Source organism: Schistocerca americana, chromosome 9, assembly GCF_021461395.2.
Source record: "Schistocerca americana isolate TAMUIC-IGC-003095 chromosome 9, iqSchAmer2.1, whole genome shotgun sequence".
Classification (NCBI taxonomy): domain Eukaryota; kingdom Metazoa; phylum Arthropoda; class Insecta; order Orthoptera; family Acrididae; genus Schistocerca; species Schistocerca americana.
Genome location: NC_060127.1, coordinates 81,823,587 through 81,846,830, shown reverse-complemented (window position 1 = coordinate 81,846,830; position 23,244 = coordinate 81,823,587).

The following is a 23,244-nucleotide window of genomic DNA, read 5'->3' as shown; positions in this document are numbered from 1 at the left end:
ATTTTTTCAATGCGGGGTGACGTAATTTGTAAATTATCAAATTGAAAAGTTCTATTATGGAATTAAAAATAGATATTTTACATTTTTATTCTTTCCACTCAGTTTGATATCAGATTTTGATTCAAGCAAGGACATTACAGTATTTTCCTTTCTCATGTCACTAAATACTGTCGAAGGCCTCAGCAGTTATTTTAAGTGGAAATGAATTGCAGCTACATGGTTACTCTGCTATTCACACTTAAGTATCTGGCAGAGGGTTCATCGAACCATTTTCATACTACTTCTCTACCATTCCACTCTCGAATGGCGCGTGGGAATTATGTTGATTATCGATCATTTCTCCCTACGTAGGTGTCAAACAAAATATTTTCGGTAGAGAAAGTTGGTGATTGAAATTTCGTTAATAGATGTCGCTGCAAACGAAACCGACTTTGTTTCAGTGACTGCCACCCCAACTCGAGTATCATATCAGTGACACTCTCACCCCTATTGCACGATAACACGAAAAGAGCTGCCCTTTCTTTGCACTTTTTCGATGTCCTCCGTCAATCCTACCTGGTAAGGATCCCACACCGCGCAGCAATATTCCAGCAGAGGATGGACAAGTGAAATGTAGGCTGTCTCTTTAGTGGGTTTGTCGCATCATCTAAGTTTTCTGCCAAAAAAAGCGCAGTCTTTGTTTCGCCTTCCCCACAATATTATCTGTGTGGTGTTTCCAGTTTAAGTAGCTCGTAATTGTAATTCCTAGGTATTTAGTCCAATAGACAGATTTGTGCGATTTATCGTATACCCAAAATTAATCGGATTTCTTTTATTACCCATGTGGATGACCTCGCACTTTTTTTGTTTAATACCATTTGTCACTTTTCGCACCATACAGAAATTCTCTCTAGATCATTTTGTAATTGGAATTGATCGTCTGATGACTTTACTAGACGGTAAATTACAGCGTCATCTGCAAACAATCTAAGGAGGCTGCTCAGATTATCACCTAGATCATTTATGTAAATCAGGAACAGCAGAGGGCCTATGACACTATCTTGCGGAACGCCAGATATCAGTCCTGTTCTACTCGATGATTTACGGTCGATCACTACGAACTATGACCTTTCAGAGGAAATCACGAATCCAGTCACACAACTGAAACGATACTCCATGTGCACGCAATTTGATTAATAGTCGCTTGTGAGGAACGGTATCAAAAGCCTTCTGTAAATCTAGGAATATAGAATCGATCTGAGATCCCTTGTCGACAGCACTCATTACTTCATGGGAATAAAGAGCTTGCACAAGAACGAAATTTTCTGAATCCGTGTTGGTTATGTATCAATAAGTCATTTTCTTCAAGCTGATTCATAATGTTCGAGTACAGTATATGCTCCAAAACCCTACTGCAAATTGAGGTCAGTGATATGGGTCTGTAATTCAGCGGGTTACTCCTATTCTGCTTGTAATATTTAGCGCTGGAACAAAATTAAAACTTCTGTTACAGAGGAACGTCTATGCAGTACTTACTTGGAAAGAGGAAACAACCCATTTCTACGACCACTGGAATGAGATTAACTTGCAAATTTATCGCAAAGAGTCCAAGGAAAATTGAGGGGGCGAGGCAGGAGAGCCAAAAATATGTCCCTTGTGTGGAAAGATGATGTCGAACCGGCCCTGCAAACATGTGGGCCCTTTTTAAGAAACAGCGCCCTACTGTTCAGTACTCAAACTGGAGTACAAGTAGACAGGCAGACATACACTGAAGCGCCAAAGAAACTGGTATAGGCAAGCGTATTCAAATACAGAGATATGTAAATAGGCAGAATACGGCACTGCTGTCGGCAACGCCTATACAAGACAAGTGTCTGGCGCCGTTGTTAGATCGGTTACTGCTGCTACAATGTCAGGTTATCAACATAAGTGAGTTTGAACATGTTTTATTGTCGGCGCACTAGCGATGGGACACAGCATCTTAGAGATAGCGATCAAGTGGGGATTTTTTCCGTACGACCATTTCGCGAGTGTGTCGTGGATAGTAGGACTCTGGCTAAACATCAAATCTCCGACCTCGCTGTGGCTGGAAAAAGATACTGCAAGAACGGGACCAACGACTGAAGAGAATCAGCGTGACAGAAGTGCAACCCTTCCGCAAATTGCTGTAGGTTTCAACCCGGGGCCATCAACGATCGGATGCCCCTGTATTTTTCCCTTAACTGCAGTATTCGAACAGAACTGCGGTTCGCTCCAGATGTGGAAACTTTGCCTGCACTGTCGGGATGTGGAGCATCACTTCTAAGCTGCGTTGGCGCAAAGTTATTACTGCGAGGCGTGGCAGTAAGAGGTGGCAAAAGCGAGAACGAGACACAGGCTGACTCAGCCAAACACCATTTAGCACCACGGCCGTGCCGTCTGCCTCGCAGGCGCTAGCCGGAAGAAGGGCGCGCGTGTTAATTCTTGCCAGGTGTTGCTTAGCAACTGCATCTCCACGGCTCTTTTGTTGAAGTAACTTTGAACTTAGTGGCAGATTAAATTTATGTGCCGGTCCAGGATACGAGCTCAGAACGTCGCCTTTCGCAGGCACTGCTGTTATCGACTGACCCATCCAGGGATGACATACGACACGCCCACAGATATCCACTAATGTCTACTGGGTAAACATATGACTAGCGAATCCGGCAGTGCTTCGCAGTTGCTAAATATGCATAGGAAATGTCTGTACATCCTAATAGCCTTCTACACCCCCCTCTGTCCATCTCTTCCTACCCCCAATTTCTGTCCCTTCTCCCCACTCCCCCTTCTCTCTGACCTTGAGCGTCCTTTATTATTATTATTATTATTATTATTATTATTATTATTATTGCAAACGAAACATTGATTGAGAAAGCAAGTGCTAAATCAGATGGGAGCTTTAATATAAAGGGTATAGGAGAGACCTATCTAGCTGCTGCATCAGTGACGAAGTTTCGAAAGATTCAGATTCCATAGTGCTATTCCAGTCATAAGACATAAATACAACTTCCCTGTTTCCTCTTAAAACTCACTGCTTGATAGAGAACTGAATTGCACATTTTCACAGCACACAATTTTCTTTCTCGCATTCGGTTTGAATAGAAAATCCGGTCATTGTTATTTAAGAAAACGTACAGCCCATGTCAATCCGAATTTTAGTAGAGCATTGTCTAATAATTTTAATCAAAACGGCCAAGATTTTTCTTTTTTCGAGATCTTTGCTAACAACGTTTCCTCTGTAGGGGTATTGCATAGGCTATATATACCAACTGCGACATGGTCCCGTATACAAACAGTGATCCAATACTGTCAAATGTTTTTTATTCCAGTCTTTGATCACAATATGAAGTCTTTAGATGATGACCGGTTTCAGTCCCTAATGACCATCCTCAGATCTTTTTTACGCCATGTCCTAAAGTGATAAGGCCATAATGGCATCGTCAGAACATATAAATATAATCAGCATAGCATTTATATGCAACAAACTTTACCCATCACTTCCTACATTTTCGGGACTTTTTACCTTTGACTGCCACACCACACACACACACACACACACACACACACACACTCGCGCGCGCGCGAAAGACAAAATGTTGGTTGCTTACTACATTTTCTCAGTTCATGAAGTCAAACTATACTATGACAATTTAATTTATTGCTTCTTACTGCTATTGTCAACACATTTTGCATGAAGTATATATAAATCATGTCATTTTACGAGACGTGTATGAGGAGATATGACGTCATGAAGGTCTACTTCTAATCAGTTTCAAGCCGTTTTCCACAGGGTGTTCAGAAAAGTCTGGAAAGCTTATAAGAGTGTTGCAGGGTAGGCTGTGCTGAGAAATAATGGTTCAGAAGGAAATTCTATACGTTGCGCCGTTTCCGATATAGCGTTGAAGTTAGCCAATTAGGCCGTTGCACTCACAAATTCAAACAGACCACCAGATACGATTAGTGTCAGTTGTTGTCTAGCGTAAATGATAGGGCACGAGACTCTGCAGCCCTTGGCTCGGCTTCGCTTCGATCCCTACTACTGCCGCGTGTCCAATTTTGTATCGCTCTCTTGTTCGGGTTTCGAAAACCAAACTAAAAACGCGTTTGGTGGCAGCGTTTCTGGCGGACCGCTTTAATTCGCGCGCGAAACGGCAACTCGGGATAGGAGCAACTTACCATTTTTCTTCATAACAACCATTTCCAAGCACAACCTATCCTGCAACACCCTTGCAAGCTTCACACTTTTTCCGACCACCCTGTACATAAGAGTTAGATCCCCTGGAGAATGCGGGAGTTGACGGCTGGTGGGCGGGAGGGGGTTCACTATTAAACTTAAATGTTTGTCCAGGTTATGTATGATGTATGTTCCCGTCTACACATTATTAACAAATGAGTATAGTGGGTTAGTCAAATGTAGCATATCGAGAGACAAACGTCGAAACTGTGAAAAATAGAGGTGAACCATTTTACTACTCCCATCTAAGCAACGAGATAGCTTCTGATCTACATCTACATGGATACTCTGCAAATCACATTTAAGTGCCTGGCAGAGGGTTCATCGAACCACCTTCGCAATTCTCTATCATTCCAATCTCGTATAGCGCGCGGGGGAATGAACACCTATATCTCTCCGTACGAGCTTTGATTTCCGTTGTTTTATCTTGGTGATCGTTCCTCCCTATGTACGTCAGTGTCAACAAAATATTTTCGCATTCGGAGGAGAAAGATGGTGATTGGAATTTCGTGAAAAGATTCTGTCGCAACGAAAAACGCCTTTCTTTAAATGATGTCCATCCCAAATCCTGTATCATTTCTCTGACACACTCTCCCGTATTTCGCGATAGTACAAAACGTGCTGCCCTTCTTTGAACTTTCTCGATGCACTCCGTCAGTCCAATCTGGTAAGTATCCCACACCGCGCAGCAGTATTCTAAAAGAGGACGGACAAGCGTAATGTAGGCATCTCCTTGGCAGGTCTGTTATCTGTTACATTTTCTAAGTGTCCTGCCAATGAAACGCAGTCTTTGGTTAGCCCTCCCCACAACATTTTTTGTGTGTTCTTTCCAATGTAAATTGTTCGTAATTGTAAATCCTAGGTATTTAGTTGAATTTACGGCTTTTAGATTAGACTGATTTATCATGTAACCTTTTAGCACTCCTGTGGATGAGCTCACACTTTTCGTTATTTAAAGTCAACTGCCACTGTCTTCGTTAGTGCGTCAACCATGCTCACATCGGTACAGCCTACAGTAGCTTTCCTCCACAGTAGACCCGATGCTATCAGATGCTGTTGCAGAGATGAGACTTCATCCTCAGTCCACGCGTCTGGAGGCAAAAGAATAAAATGGAAGTATTGCAAGTGTGACACTACAGAGAATCGTGACAGAATTCCGCTACATAAAGCGCGGATCTCAAGATGTGATGCAAACAATAGGGAAACGAAGTTTATACAAAATTCTTACGAGGAAAAGGGTGCTTCACTGGATGTCTGCGATTTCTGGAGATAATCGTTGCGTCATTTGTGGGAGGGAGAGAGAGAGAGAGAGAGAGAGAGAGAGAGAGAGAGAGAGAGAGAGAGAGAGAGAGAGAGAGAGAGAAGGCCCAAGTCTGTGCTAGTTACATACATTCTACACCTTTGACCCAGCGTTACGTGTCTGCCGAAGCTTTTTTTATACAGGCCTGTACCAGCTGCGACACACTCGCTTATCTTATCGTTTCTGATAAGGGGCAGCCACGACCTCCGTACCTTGATGCCAGTACCCTCCCGTCCCCTCCGTCCGAGATAACCCTCGTGGAAAGACGGCTCAACGTGAATTGAGCAGCAGACAGGTTGCACGACGAACTGAAATTTTCTCTATTCTCCACCCCCCCCCCCCCCACCCTCACCCCCCTCCCCAACGATCATACCTGGTGTCTTGAGTATCTATTCGGGTGTGCGCGCGCAATTATTCTGAAAGTCGCGGCTGGGAGGTGACGGGGAAATGTTTTGAACCTAAACGTGGCTCCCACAAATCGCTCCATCCAAATGCCTGGTATATTGCGCTAGATAATCTCGTGCCTGTCAGCCACCAGAAGGTGCTTTTCTCAATGGTGGTCGTCAAATGTAAAATTACTGCCAATTGTAGCGCACAAATCCCGTGCGTCAGCAGCTGGTGGCATTGGTTTGCTTCACTTTCACCAAATACTGCCAGTAATCCCCTAATTTCGTAAAGACTACTGTGCATAAAACAGCTTCAGACTTATGTCTAATTTGCAAGTGAGCTAGTGTGTTAAATATTTGACGGTAAGAATGCAAGCGCGAGAAAATTTAGAAGAGATCTCAAATCGGATTAAAAGGCGATACATGCTCCCGTAATCAGTCTGAGTAGTTTGTGCTTCACCGAGGAGTCAAGCAGTATATTGCTCCCTCCTACGTATATCTCGCGAAGAGACCGTGAGGATAAAATCAGAGAGATTAGAGCCCACACAGAGGCATACCGACAATCTATCTTTCCACGAACAATACGAGACTGGAATAGAAGGGAGAACCGATAGGTACTCAAGGTACCCTCCGCCACACACCGTCAGGAGTATGGATGTAGATGCTCTATCTTTAGCCTAAGCTAGCTTACCAGTGTTTGAGTTCATGTCTCCTTATGTGTCTCGTAGAACGGTTTAACTCTGCTGGTACATTCAGTGGTATACGTGGATACCGTCCGTAAAATGTTTTACGAGTAGAGTCTGTGGTAAAGAAATAATAAATTAAATCGTACACCTGATGCGGTCGTTTAATTACATGAACAGCGAAAATTTGGCAAGCGATAAACTTTTTTTTCCTTACACTATTTTGTTGGGGGTGTGAGCGAGACAGTTTCGTCGGTCTTTGTTAGAAGTCACTTAGTGCTCTCATTCTCAAACACTGGATGAATATAGTCTGGGTAATTTGCGAGGCGTGTGTTACGATATTTGAATATTCAATAGTGTTTCTAATTGTAATGTTTGTTTTACTATGTCAAACCTTAAATGTATGGTTATACCTGTTATTAAATAGATTGACGCCATTTGAAAATTTTTGAAATAGGTCAATTGTGTTCATGATGAATTATTGTTGCCCCTGGAAGCAGTTAATAGGCATGAAACTTCCTGGCAGATTAAAACTGTGTGCCGGACCGAGACTCGAACTCGGGACCTTTGCCTTTCGCGGGCAAGTGCTCTACCAACTGAGCTACCGAAGCACGACTCACGCCCGGTACTCACAGCTTTACTTCTGCCAGTAACTCGCAGGAGAGCTTCTGTAAAGTTTGGAAGGTAAGAGATGAGGTACTGGCAGAAGTAAAGCTGTGAGTACCGGGCGTGAGTCGTGCTTCGGTAGCTCAGTTGGTAGAGCACTTGGCCGCGAAAGGCAAAGGTCCCGACTTCGAGTCTCGGTCGGGCACACAGTTTTAATCTGCCAGGAAGTTTCATATCAGCGCACACTCCGCTGCAGAGGGAAAATCTCATTCTGGAGTTTATAGGCAACTTTTAACTGGAATATTCCGCAGTGAATAGGACAAGGCCCCACAGTGCCGTAAGTGGTCTGTTGTGAACACAGGACGATTCGAAAGGCTTCTCTGAGGCCACTATGGTGGTAAACGTACTGGCCTTTGTTTATGACAGTTTCCTTTGATTTAGGTCACAAACATGTCTCACTAAGCCATGTAGCCACAAGAAAATTTAATTTATGAACAGCAACCAGTTACTGTTTTCCGGTATTTTTTCCCCCTACAAGAAATTTTCCGTAACTTTGTTCACAATGAAATGCAGCTTATTGCGTCAGCATGAGCTCTAATTGCAGCAGGTCGTTGTTTAGTGCTCCAAATTTTGTGACTTGAGAAGTATTTATTTTAGAGTCGTCAGTCCACTAGTAGTGTTCAAAATAGCAGCTACTATTTACATTCTTTAAGTCAGTTCTCAACCCTTTCTGAAAATGCGTTATGAAAAAGTCCATAATACAGAACTTCTATCTACGAAAGGTAATGTTGGTTCCCTTTCCGAACGTACCGTGCAATTAAACGCTGCACAAATCTTCAACATTTTTCTTCACATGTACTGGAACGTGAAATCAGTACGGTTACGGCTAACAAATACTGTAGATGTGCAACATTGAATACGTTATGTTTGAACTGTGCCCTTACAAACCACAATACACTTAAAGTTTCCAGCATCTTACCGTCATCATGGCGTCCAGTTGAAGGTTCAAAATGTCGCGCCTGCAGCGCCATCGTGGAGTATTTTAGCAAAGTCTTTGGAACGGGATTAGCCGTTTAGTGATACATAATGTTGTAACTCGGCATTGCTCAGGAATCCCGGGGTACTTTCTGTTAATATCACCTTTATTTGTGTGTGTGTGTGGGAGGTGGGGGCAGGGGGGGGGGGCGGCGTGATGAATTCAAGGAGCGGTGACTAGTTACTGCGACAAATAATTGTAAAACGTTGCAGTGTACGAAAGCATCCATTGTAAAACATTCTGCATTTTAGAGTAATGAAGTACGTTACATAACATGAGGAAAATGATAGCTTAATACAATAGTTATTTGATAATTCCGCCTGCAAACCGTTGGTGCTTTTTTTCCAAAATCTGTATACTCAGTGACACAATAGCTCAAAATTTCAGCAGATATTTGTCTTTTCAGCCGTCATCGGTCACATTCAGTTTAACCAGAAAAATCAGTAAATCATTCGTGATTTTCGTAAGTGATTTCGTTGTCTGTCGTGCACAATCTGAACACGTCTGGCGACATGACAGGTATTTTTGTTTAGTTACGCCAATGAATATAAATTGGTCTTCAAATTATCAATCGCATACCGGTCTCTATTACGAGAGAAATGTCGTTCGTACTAAAATCGTGAATGATACATATACCTATGCAGAAAATGTGTGTTGACTTAGGGAGAAGTATTGAATGCGACGCGGACGATGTATTTTGTCTCGAGACGCGTTGCTACAGAAATTCTTATAAAATAGTTCTACACAGCTCGATCCAAAAAGTTCAGAGGTTTTTATTCCTGGCGTATAAGCGACGTGAGCCCAGTAACTATAGCAGCTAACTTCTGTAAACAGTAGATGTACATTCGACCCGTCAGTTGTGGGCAGGCAGTGTTAAGTTATGCACATGCGACGGTAGTGTCACAACAAATACCAATGGAGTAACGTCTCGAAATCTACAGAATACTTTGAAGAGAAGAAAAGTCTGTGCAGAATCGCACGCCTTGACTCCCGAACGCGCACAACGCTCCATGAACACATGTCGGGACCTGTTTGAAATTAAACACTGTTATTTTCTGGAAAGAATTATCACGGATGACGAGACTTAACGGTATCGAAACCAAGTTACAATAAAATGACAAACTGCAGAAATTCACATCAATGTTCAACGCCTTGACATAATTGAGTCAAAGCAATGTGACGCGGGAGTTTATTAACATGCTAGAGAAGTTTTCTGACAGTTTCACAGACATGGCTTAATGTTATGCGCGTTATATTCAAGAGGGAACACCTGAAGGAATTACCACCACCACCACCACCACCACCACCACCACCACCACCACCTTGCCTGTTCTGTTTTTTATTAATCCAGTCTCGAATCTTTGACGACGGGGCATAATGAACTGATGGAGTGCAAAATAAAATGCTCTGTTATAGCCTCGTCGTTTATAAATACGTAAATTGACCCGTCTACAATAGTCATTGTCCTTGTTGTGCTTTAAGAATGTTTAAAACGACAAATGTTAGTACGTCCCTATAATATACGAGGTTTGCCATAAATCCGACAAACTTTCAAAGGTGGTAGCAGGGACCAAAACAAGAAAAAGTCTAGTAAAATGGGCTTTGAAGTGCATATCTGAAGGACTGAGTACTTGTTCATCGTCGCTACCATGAACTTTCTTGTATTGAACAAATGCTCGTAGCTAGTATGCAGAGCCCATATTTACTAAGCTTTTTCTTCCTTTGGTCCATATCACCACATCTGAAAGTTTGCCGGTGGACTTCTGGTTCACCTTGTGAATGCGTCGTGCCCTTTAAAACTGTGCAGATACTTATCGGAATTGTCAAGGAAGACTTTATAGCCATCACAACATAAAATGCAGTCGGAGAACAGTTTTGTTGCACTGTAACCTAAATTCGGCGGCGACAGTAAGAGGCTACTCGATTAAAAGCAACGCTGCAGTCCTCAAAATATTGGAAGTCCGTGTAGCTACGAGACTAAACACTCATCTGATGAGCTGTTAAAAGACCACGGCGGCAGGAGGCGGCAGGCCCGCTTGTCCCTTGTTGTTGTTGTTGTCGTCGTGGCGGTCAGGCAGCGACTGAGGCTGTGCGACTGGCTGGCGTGGTGGGGGACAGCCGGCCCGCCGTCGGGGCCGCGTGGTGGGGGGTAGGGCGCGGCGCATGCGCAGTGCGGCCTGGCAGGTGCCTGTCCGTGCCGTCTCTGCCGGGCCGCGTTGCTCGCGATCCTGGCTGACCCACTTCGGAAGGCTGCCCACCTGCAACCAAGCAACCGTAACTCTAGGTATACCGACGCGTTTTCAGTAACATGTATCACCAAGGGGACGAGGGAATACTCGCTGCCCAGCCTATAAAGAAAGCCAACCAGGCTTACGGCCTACGTAAACTTTCAAATTTGTTTGATTTGTTCCTATCCACGTGTTTGTCAAACACGTGCCGACGAAGTTTGCCTAATTTAGCCTTGAAGCAGTTGCCACGCCGTGCGTTATCGTGTCGCATACCATTTTGACACCAGACAACGCATTTCTCGCAATGACTTCAGCGCCTTGCGTAAAGAAGGAAAAGAAAGCAACACCCTGCTCCAGAAAATGGTCGTAATTGAGAGATAAATACATTCACGAAAATCTGCCAAAGGAAATATTACAATCATAACCTGATGACTACATTAACTTTTTTCCGAATAGACAGCCAAACTTTAAACTTAGTTCATATTCATATTGAAAAAGGAAGTCCCACTCAACCGAAAATGCATTCTCTTCTACATGGTCCTCTTCTGAAACTTCATTAACGCGCTACAACGTGTGAACATATACATCGTGCATGGAATAACCGGTCGGTTTAGATTTTTTTGTGATTCACTCCCGCATGTATTATGTTAGTAAAATATTGATTTTCTTCTTAACCTCTTCCTGCATAGCCGGCCTGGGTGGCCGAGCGGTTCTAGGCGCTACAGTCTGGAACCACGCGACTGCTACGGTCGCAGGTTCGAATCCTGCCTCGGGCATGGATGTGTGTGATGTCCTTAGGTTAGTTAGGTTTAAGTAGTTCTGAGTTCTAGGGGACTTATGACCTCAGAAGTCCCATGGTGCTCGGAGCCATTTGAACTATTTTTTTCTTCGTGCATAATATAGGAGTGGGAATGGCACAGCACCCGCGATTTTGGTAATTGCCAAAGTTCTTTCCCTTTCATCCGTGGGCATGGTTTCCAGAATTGTTGAAACTCACGATACAGTGAGGTAAACTGCAATAAAAACTCATGAATGACAAAACATTGACACAAACAACGCCCGACATCTTGTCATACAGTGCGTCAAACAGACTCTGTCAAACACAGCCTATGTTTGACAAATACTTCAACCAAAGCTGCATACTGCCATATAATTTCACAAAGTAGTGAAGTTTTTTTTATCGTTTTCAGGGGCTTTTAGACGACAGATACGTATAGGTCGCGAACGCCCCTGTCTGTGGCTGTTACAATTCGCGAAACCAACATTAAGTCACCTGACGGAGAGCGAAAAGCCCAGTTTGTCATTAGGCACTATGCGAAGTTGATGCGTCAGTTACAGGTTTTGTTATTTATAACTGTAGTCAAACATAGATTTTTAACAGCTGAACACCTTGTTGTATTGATATTACACATGCAATAGTAAAGGTATGTAATTTTTTCGAAATTTTCAATATTAATTCGATGGTTATCGTTTTTATATTTGGCCTGAAAGATTAAGGAACAGTCTGACAGTTCTTTTCTTTTTTACCAAGTGCAGAGTTACAATTCTTCATTGAATTTCTGTTTCCGTTGCGCTGTGAGCCAGTTAGATCCCCGTTTCCATAGTATAAAAGACGAAATATTAGTTTGGGAGAGAGCATTTAGTTCTCTGACGTCACAACAATACATGGGAAATGTTTTATTGTGCTTTTACAAGAACTGACATCAGTTACTATCCAAAATGTCCCATTTTTATACAAAATAAGGGTTTATGTTTTGTGACTCTTGATTAATCCTGTACAAATACCGAAACAATATTTAGATGAGAGAAATATATATACAAGGTGTAACGACATTTGCTTTACAGACTTTCAAGGTTTATAGTGGTGACAAAGACGGTTAAATTTACGGCAAGAGCTCATGTCCGGAAATGTATCGTTTCCCCACTACACGCAAATTCCATAACACTTGTTGCTCTCAACTTCTGCTGCTTGGGGTCCATGTACAAGTAGGACCCCACGAAACAAACACCAACGTCAACACAGGCACGGTACCTCCATACCAAGTGCAGCGCTGTCGGGCTTGGCTAACATTTGGGTGGGCGACCGTCCGGGTCTGCAGAGCGCTGTTGACAAGCGGGTTGCTCCCAGCCCTTGAAGGCCAGTTGAGAAGCTACTAGATTGAGGAGTAGCGGCCGCGCTGACGAAACGGACAACAGACGGGAGAGCGGTGTATTGACCACGTGCCCCTCCATATCCGCGTCCAGTGACGGCTATCGCCTGAGGACGACACGGCGGTTGGTCGGTACCGTTGGGGTTATTCCGAGGCCAGTTCGGAGGGAGAGGGTTTAGATTGAGAGGTTGCATAAAAAGCTTTTGAAACATATTGCGCTGCCGGGACGTTTGATCCGTCTGTGTCTGGTACTGACAATATCCTTGCCAGCCTCTTTTCGCTGTTTGTTGTTGTTGCGCTGAAAATGAGTTCAAAGTACGACGAAAGTGTGTTCTCAAATTGCCCTTAAAGTGTGAGCCGTTGCTTACAAAATACAGGGAACGATGCCTCACAGTCGTAAGCAAGATATAAAAAAATTAAATTATTGCCAAATTATGAATGAAATTATATTTAGATATTGCGTGGATGTATGCGTTACTTACTCGAATATCATCTTTCACAATGCCTATTAGTGCATGGAACGTTACCATAACTATGTCTCAAGTACTTTGAAGTGAAACTTGGGAATTTAAGGTCTTCGAAAGAATCGCCAGTAACAGTGTATCGTAGCCGACTTGGTGGAAATGGCATCTCTCGTTTTAAGAGTTTCATTTTCTGACTACGATAAAAAAGTTACAGTGATAAATAAAAAATGTAAATGTCGTGCGACTAGGGCCTCCCGGCGGGTAGACCGTTCGCCGGGTGCAAGTCTTTCGATTTGACTCCACTTCGGCGTCTTCCGCGTCGATGGGGATGAAATGATGATGATCAGAACAACACAACACCCAGAATGAGATTTTCACTCTGCAGCGGAGTGTGCGCTGATATGAAACTTCCTGGCAGAATTAATCTGTGTCCCGGACCGAGACTCGAACTCTGGACCTTTGCCTTTCGCGGGCAAGTGCTCTACCAACTGAGCTACCCAAGCACGACTCACGCCCCGTCCTCACAGCTTTACTTCTGCCAGTACCTCGTCTCCTACTTTCCAAACTTTACAGAAGCTCTCCTGCGAACCTTGCAGAACTAGCACTCCTGAAAGAAAAGATATTGCGGAGACATGGCTTAGCATCCCCCAGGCTGTGGCTAAGCCATGTCTCCGCAAGTAGTAGACGAGGTACTGGCAGAAGTAAAGCTGTGAGGACGGGGCGTGAGTCGTGCTTGGGTAGCTCAGCTGGTAGAGCACTTGCCCGCGAAAGGCAAAGGTCCCGAGTTCGAGTCTCGGTCCGGCACACAGTTTTAATCTGCCAGGAAGTTTCAACACGACAGCCAGTCGCTGAGCGGAGAAAATCTCCGACCTAGCAGGGAATCGAATCCGGGCCCGTAGGATTCTGTCGCGCTAACCACTCAGCTGCCGGGGGCGCACAGTTAGTGATGTTCTAATCTTAATTCTGTCAACGAATTTTCGTGAGTGAATCTTTGACTCTCTTTACGCCGATTTTTCATCCACATTTCATTATTTGTGCTTGCCACAAAGTACAGAAATTATTAACAGCAGCAGCGTCTTGATCGTACAACATCCTGTACCAGAATAAATATTGCACATTTTCATTGAACTGTCTAGGGAGAACTTACGCAGTACTGCACAATATTACTGTACAATAATAGTGACCGTCTAGGAGCCGCTTATCACATTCGTGCAACTTCGCTGGGAGTTGCCAACATTTAAAAAGTAGCAAACGGCCCCTTACTTTCCCAATAGGCCTCATATAATAAAGGTTCGGTTTGGGTATTCCATCCGCTCCTTCCCACTGTAATCTACAGTAAAATACTGAACAGCTGTTAGTTATACAGGCATGCTATGTACCTCGCAGCTTGGCCGCCATTGCCTGGTTCTGCCCATGTCAGCACTCGATGCGTCACGGACCACTTTGGTGGTGTGCGGCGTGTCCGTGTGTTTTGTGGTGGTGGTCATGGTGCTGCTGTCACCTGCTGTGGTTAGTCATCTGGTGTTGGAAGCTTTGGTTCTTTTCCTTTATGCGTCAGGTCTTGGCCCTCAAGCCAAGTGTGTCCCTTACAGCGATGTGTGACATAGAGTAGCAGTGTTGGCAACCAAGGTGAAAATTGGAAGCGACGTTAAGGGGAGTTTTACTATCTTTGGCCCGAAAAAAAGCATATTCTTTAAGAAATTTTTTCTCGGGATGTGTTACAGATATCAATGTCAAATTTTAATTAAATGAAACAACAAGTTTACTGTTATCAGTCACCGTTTTATTTATTTCCACGACGCGTTTCGAAGGTTTAAACCTCCATCATCGGGTGGATTTACATTAGTTAGTATGACATTTTTGTGTGTGTTGTGTTACGATTTTTTGGAGGAACTTGTGGCACTGCCTAGTGGAGAAACAAGACACCATTTCAGAATATGGTTTAGGATTACTTTTGACAAAAAATTAAACTGGTATCTAATGGTAAACATTAAATAAGTAAACTAGAGTACCTCCAGTGGTCACAGGTTCCTTTCGCTGTCGTAACACATCACATGTATAATGTCACATTTGTAAACAAATATGGCGTCTGGAATCTGCTGGGTGCGAAGTTCGTATAGCAGAAGAGAAGACATAATCGCAAAGTGCAAAGAATATACATCGTAACAACATTATTACAGGATAGTTGTTTAAAGCATTTGGAGGTGTTTCTTTTGAGGTGTCAAATATAGGTGTGTGTACTTCAGGTGGTATATAAATCCAATTTTGACAAGTTAAAACAGCTAAATATTCGTACTCGTTTATACAGTCAGGTGAAATGTTAAAATGGCTTAAACTTCATACTTGTTAATAACAATTAGGTGAAATGTTACAGACTTGAAGTACAATGATCATATTGGCTACTGCAGTAAAATCATACATAGATGACACTCTTTGGTTGGGATTAATAAACAGATGTGAGGGGTTGGAGGCAGAAGGAGAGGAAGAGAGAGAGAAAGTGTGTGTGTGTGTGTGTGTGTGTGTGTGTGTGTGTGTGTGTGTGTGTGTGTGTGTGTGTGTGTGTGTGAGAGAGTGAGAGTGAGAGAGAGAGAGAGAGAGAGAGAGAGAGAGAGAGAGAGATTACATGAGAGCAAACATTTACTTGGTAAGGAGTCTTAAGATTACATGTTACATATATTAGCTGCCTAAAGGCAGTGCCACAAGTTCCTCCAAAAAATCGTAACACAACACAAATGTCATACTAACTAATGTAAATCCATCCGATGGTGGAGGTTTAAACCTTCGAAACGCGTCGTGGAAATAAATAAAACGGTGACTGGTAACAGTAAACTTGTTGTTTCATTTAATGTCAATAACAGTCACGGTATAGCCTAACCTAAAAATATTCGTATTTAAAGAAAATGTCAGATTTGGTCAAAATGTTTATTGAAATTTCCTCTACAAACTGGAATTTTTTCGACCGGAAATGTCGACGAGCAAAGGTGGAAGTGCCGTCGGAACGAAATAAAATTTCGATGTAGACCTCCATGCGTGGTATGTCACAGGTCAGCCGGCTCGTTGTTGTACCTCAAGTTATTTGGACCATAGGAAACAAAATGGCTGCCATTTGAAAAAATAGGGTTTTTTCATCGATATTTAGACTTCGTCGGCCAAGTAAAAATATTTATAGTTGGTGGATCGAAATAAAAGTGGTACAACTCGTAGACAATTTAGTTAGCTTCGTCGGAAACAAAGAATCATTCCAATCGGTTCAGTAGATATGAAGTTACCATACCGCGCGATAAAAAAAAAGTCATTTCGAGAAAAACGCGTTTGAAGTTTTGACTACATATAAATGCAATATTATGCAACTTATGTTCACTCTGCTATTGCGGGTCCATAAACTAGTCCTTCCTCTTCCTCATAGAGGGCGTTCTGCTCGATCTGGGCCATCCTGCGCTGCTCCAGAGCCGCTCGTACGGCCGGTGACAAGCGGTTTTCGGCCGCTCGAATCCGGTGGTCGTCCGAATGCTTGGCGAACTGCAATCGAATAGAGTCCCAGGGTGACGTCCGTCGTTGTCATGGTCTTCAGAATTGCTGAATACCCTTCGCTGCAGCTGCTCACTGCCAGAAAAGTTGCAATCTCCAGAGTCTTCGCACCAGAATGCAAATGCTTGGAGGCTAACTTAAAAACACACGCGTTCAAACCTTCGTTTGAATTTTGTGTGTTTCCTCCCAAGCACTGTTACTATAACTCGTCCTGCGAAAGAAAAAAAAATTGGTGCGTGAAAAAGGCCGATTTCAGGCAGGTGCATTTTTTTGTTCAACCTTTTCCGTTCCGTATTCGGAAAACCGGTTAGGGGTAGATTCTAAACAATTCTATGGATCTAAAAATGCAGTTAAAAAATCGATTTTTTGAACCAAAAAATAGTAAACCTTCCCTTACAGTACAGAAAGAAGGCACAGAAATTTGAAGGTTTGCCAGTGACGTAGTAATTCTGTCAGACACAACAAATGACTTGGAATAGCAGGAGAACGAAATGGGCAAAAGCTTGAAAAGAAGTTGTGAAACGACTATGAACAAAAGTAAAACAATTTTTACGGAATGTAACCACACTAAATCAGACGATAGCGAGCGAAGTAGACCAGAAAATGACTAAAAGCAGTGGCTAAGTTGTAGTATTAGCGCAGCAAAAAAACTGGCGATACCCAAAATAGAGAGAGTATAAAACTGGTATACAATAGCAGGAGAACCGTTTGTGAAGGAGAAAAATTTAGCATGGAATATAAACTTAGGTGTTAAGAAGTATTTTATGAGAAGGTACCAGCCCTTCTCCCCTTCACACACGCACCCACACAAGCGCGCACGCCGGCCGGAGTGGCCGTGCGGTTCTGGGCGCTACAGTCTGGAACCGAGCGACCGCTACGGTCGCAGGTTCGAATCCTGCCCCGGGCATGGATGTGTGTGATGTCCTTCGGTTAGTTAGGTTTAATTAATTCTAAGTTCTAGGCGACTGATGACCTCAGAAGTTAAGTCGCATAGTGCTCAGAGCCATTTGAACCATTTGAACAAGCGCGCACGGTTCTTTAAAGAACTCCCTTTTATGGTTCAAATGGCTCTGAGCGCTATGGGACTTAACATCTTTGGTCATCAGTCCCCTAGAACTTAGAACTACTTAAACCTAACTAACCTAAGGACAGCACACAACACCCAGCCATCACGAGGCAGAGAAAATCCCTGACCCCGCCGGGAATCGAACCCGGGAACCCGGGCGTGGGAAGCGAGAACGCTACCGCACGACCACGAGATGCGGGCTGAACTCCCTTTTATTAAAGACCGTTTCATGCATCTCAGTTTGAATGAATATAGCCTGGGTAATTTGCGCGCCGTGATTTACCCTGCCTCAAAACACAAACACGGTTTCATTCATTAAGATTATAACAACATTTTAAATTTGCTCATTAAGTACATGAAACACAGAAAATTGAAACTTTTGTTGCCCCTGCAAGCTGCTAAATAGGAGCATGCAACTGGGAACGTGCTCCGGGTTAAGGCCCCCGAAACGATTAAATATTTTGTCACAGTCCACTATGGTACTTGACCATGTACGATGCTGCTTGACGTGTTTGTTAATCATAGATCGTGTTTGCGGGAAATTTTGATTGACGGTAAGTTGGACAAGATAGTGAACGTTGTTTGTGTCCACGTTTCTCCGCATATGTTTAGTGAAAAATTGTTTTATCTCAATTTACCTCGCTGTGTCGTGAGTTGCCACAGCTATGGAAACTACGATCAAGTATAAATCAAAGTACCCCTGACAATTACGAAAGCCGTTGAGGTATCACATCTTGCCCAGTCATCTATTACGCATGAAGAGGTTACGAACAAAATCAGCATTTTACGCAACTAGTAACATACAAGCGGGAGTGAAACGAAGTAAAACAAATCAAAGTTCACTGGCAACGATGTGGACTATACGTTCAAACATTGTGGTATTTTAATAAAGTGTCGTTATAGTACCAAGTAGAACGGACAAAATTTTCGCATACTTCTGTCTCCTTTTTCATAGTGACGGTGAAGTAACGCTAAACAAGTTATTAACCGTTTCACTCGCCATCCGCAGAACGTTGGCGTAATCGTCAAATTCTGACTCACATTTCCATTACCACGTTTTGAATTGCCTATTTCTCTCTCATTTTAACTATTCCATAGACCAGCGTCTTGTTTCCTTCTTCTTTAAACACAAAGGCAGAGCCAATGTTAGAAATGTTTTATCTACATTTGAAGCTATTCCCACTAGTGCCAAAATGCATCACACAAAAGCGTCCGCTTCAAAAGTAAGGTTTAATTGACAAGCTGGCTAGATACGTATACTGGCTTGTTTGACACATACGTGACAACGTATTACTTTAGTGGGATGTACACTGAAGCGCCAAAGAAACTGGTATAGGCATGCGTATTCAAATACGGATATACGTAAACAGGCAGAATAACTGCGCTGTGGTCGGCAAGCATATATAAGACAAGTGTCTGGCGCAGTTGTTAGATCGGTTACTGCTGCTAGAGCGGCAGATTATCAAGATTCAAGTGAATCTGAACTTGCTTTTACAGTCGGCGTGCGAGCGATGGACACAGCCATATCCGAGGTAGCGATGAAGTGCGGATTTTCCAGTAGGAGCATTCCACGAGTGTACCGCGAATGTCCGGAATCCGGTAAAACATAGAATCTACGACATCGCTGCCGCCGGAAAAAGATTCTGCAAGAACGGGACCAACGACGACTGAATAGAATCGTTCAGCGTGATAGAAGTGCAACCCTTCCGCAAATTGCGGCAGATTAAATGCTGGACCATAAGTGTCAGCATACGAACCATTCAACGATGATGACTGGAAACATCTTACCTGGTCGGGTGAGTCACTTTTCGAATTGTATAGAGCGGATGGACGTGTACGGGTATGGACACAACCTCACGAATCCATGGACCCTGGATGTCAGCAGGGGACTGTTCAGGCTGGTAGAGGGTCTGTAGTGGTGTGGGGCGTGTGTAGTTGGAGTGATATGGGACCCCTTATACGTCTAAATACAACTCTGACAGGTGACACGTACGTAAGCATCCTGTCTGATCACCTGCATCCTGTGGTGTGCGGTACACACACCATCAGATTATTTGACTTGTCGCTCTAACGAATTAGGCGAGTGTCAGCAATACGTCTCGTGGTCTTATCGTGGCGTGTTTATCTTCTGCCGTTAGGTCAGACGATAGAAATGCCACTTGCACGCTTAGAGTAGCAGATTGACGGTGACCAACTTTAAACAGAATTTGATTAAATTTCACACACATTTATTGAAATAATAATAACAAGCATAAAAATTACTTAACTTGGTTCTGGATGCTATTTACAATCGACAATCTGAAGTTCCTTTGGTATTGGTACGTTAATCTTATTCTCACATATATCTCTGATACTTGACAAGAGTGCCTATACATTTCTCTTCATGGCTATGTACAGGAATATGATAATCTTATTAGGTGCTGACTGAAACTTGACTATAGACTGGTGCAGACAAATGTAGTACTCGTACAGACTGGTACAGACAAATTCAGACTGACTAATCGGAGGTCTGTACACTCGTTATAATACCTCGCGTGTTCATGTATCACTGCGCGAGTGTGATCCGCGAGGAGAAAAGGTTCGACGTTAGCGGCAATCTCATTGGCTGCGTTACATATTAATACGCGGATAGGCGGAAGCAGAATTTGGTCCGTCTCTAAGATAGCGCCATCTCGTAGTGCGGAGACGGGCGAGCGCTGCGCCTGCGCTGTTATGCTTAGCGTGGCGCGCTCTAGTGGGAAACTTGTGTACGTGTTGATTACGCGGAACTATGTACACAACATCCATTCATGTCCATTATGCATTCCGACGTACTTGGGCATTTCCAGCAGGACAATGCGAGCCCCCCACCCCCAACCCCCGCGCGACCAGAATTGCTCCAGAGACGCTCTTCTGAGTTTAAACACTTTCGCTGGCCGCCAAACTCCATAGACATGAACATTATTGAGCATATCTGGGACGCCTTGCAACGTGCTGTTCAGAAGAGATCGGCACCCCGTCACACTCTTACGGATTTATGGACAGCCCTGCAGGATTCATGGTGTCAGTTCCCTCCAGCACTACTTCAGACCTTAGCAGAGTCTAAGGCCACGTCGTGTTGCGGCTCTTCCGCGTGATTGGGTTGGCCCTACAGGATAGTGGGCAGGTGTACCAGTTTCTTTGGCTCTTCAGCATGTGTGTGTCGGGTAGTTGACGTTTCTGGGTTTGGCTGTTGGCTGTTAGATGCATTTTATAACATACGACTGCCAACCTCGGACCGCACGAGTACTTTGCGAAGTCATCGGTCTCGTCGGATTATGGAAGGTTGGGAAAGGAAGTCGGTCGTGCTCTTTCAAAGCAACCATTGCCTGAAGCGATTTAGGGAAATCACGGGAAACCTAAATCAGCTATCCTGCCGAATGCTCGTCCAGTGACGAGTATTTGGTTAGGGCCGCATGCGGACCGCAGTTTGACCTTGAACGAATGAAACGTGGGCAACAGACAATTCAGACAAGGTGAGAGTAGAAGCTTTTGTACATACAATGAAGGCTTTCACGACCGGATGGTACTGTTGTTGATAATTCTTCCGGGTTATGTGGCCGTGGTCCATGGAATTCTTCTATTCCTAATGTTTCGTCCAATACTACATTGGAATCTTCAGAGGTATGGCTGGTCCTGCTGAGTCCTGCCGGCAGGACCAGCCATACCTCTGAAGATGTCCAACGTAGTATCGGACGAAACGTCAGGAATAGAATAATTCCATGGACCACGGCCATATAACCCGGAAGAATTAACAACAACAGGAGCTTTTGAAATGTGTTGCGATAGAAGAAAAGTGAAGATTTGGTGGGTAGATGGAATAATTAATGAGGTGTTACTGAACGGAATTGGGCAGAGCTTCATGGCAGAGCTTCAGCAATAGCACTGATTAGTTGATATAAGATAATGTAATGGAATAGTTTGTAGCTAATATTAACATTGATTTGTAAGCCGGAAAAGGCAGAATTCTTACAGATGATACCAAAGTGGTGGAGACAATCAACTCGGGGAGAATAAAGATTACTATGTGTTTGCAAAAGGCGATTCGAATCCCCACTCCCAACCTCCCCCCCCCCCCCCCCCACACCAAGCACAAGTGTGTGTGTGTGTGTGTGTGTGTGTGTGTGTGTTTTGTCTGGCAGACTTTGATTTGCTTTTTTCTATTTTCAAAACGGCGCAGTGCCCGACCTCACTTTGCGAGAAGCAGATGATTGTGTTTACAGTGGCCGGTCGCTATCGATGCGCTCAGCGCCACGGCAGTATTCACCATCAGCTGTTTGCAGACAGACGGGCTTTGATGCGCCGCACACCGCTCTGGCCCGGCGACTTCTGTGTTATCAGCACACACGGTCTCTGCCGCAGCGCACACGCTGCGCATAAGCCACTGCCCTGCGGTCCGCGGATCTGCTCCCACCTACTCGTTAAATCACTCGCTGCACAGAATAACTGACGCGGTCCCCCTGCCGCCGTGATAACAGCAGAGGAATGTGTGACACGTTAATCGGGGCGTATCTAATCGTTTTCCTACCTACTCGCACGCGGCACTGTGGAGGTGGACTAAAAGTTCTGTCCACATTGCACTCGCGGACCAGCGTGAAAGACCCGTTTCGCATGCAAAAACCCCAGAAGGTTGCCCATTTATTTTCGGTTAACATCTATTCTATCGCTTGAGCCTCGTACCGTAGTTACGCAGGGTCAGCCATCTTTAATCGGATTTGGCATGTTAATGTTTATGGGGTGGCCGGATGCCCTTCGTGCCGCCACCCCGTACCCCCTGGAACGGAATCAGTGGACCCCAACTGTCTGCGACTAGTGTAATCTATGGAATAGTGCGAATGTGTTCAGATGTCTGCGAGCCGTGTAACTGAGGCGGAACATGGGGACCAGCCCGGTATTCACCTAGCGGGATGTGGAAAACCGCCTAAAAACCACATCCAGGCTGGCCGGCACACCGGCCCTCGTCGTTAATCCGCTGGGCGGATTCGATCCGGGGCCGGCGCGCCTAGCGCGCGTCAGCGCTCTCGGCTACCCTGGCGGGTTTATTTTCTATTAACTTACCGTGTCATTTTGCTAGAAACAATGCTATGCCATTTCTGCCAGACCTAGAGTTCATAGAAGTCCAGTCCAGTGAACTTGCTGTGCTCGTTTTATAATTTATATTCTTGTCATTGTAGCGTTCTGAGGATCACGCGTCAATTTCAGTTCTTCACATTTCCTTAGTTTTTCCTTTCTTTTCCTGCATTACTCTTCTTTTCGCCATGTTTCTTCTTCCTCTCCGCACTCTGCATGGAACCTTATTTTGCTTCATGTCTTTCAATCCGTTACCCTGCAACACTATTACTTTAAGAAAGCTCTGCGGTTTCTCTCTTATGTTAATTCTTCGTAAGTTTTTCACGGCCTCTTGAGTGCAGCTTGTTGTCCGTTTTTTGAAGAAGTGTCCCGTTGATGTTCTGCTATACATTCAATGCAAATGGCCAAAGAAATTAATCCTATAATTATTATTGGTCCGGTGAATTTTGTACGTTCTGATATGTTTCAACATTACATG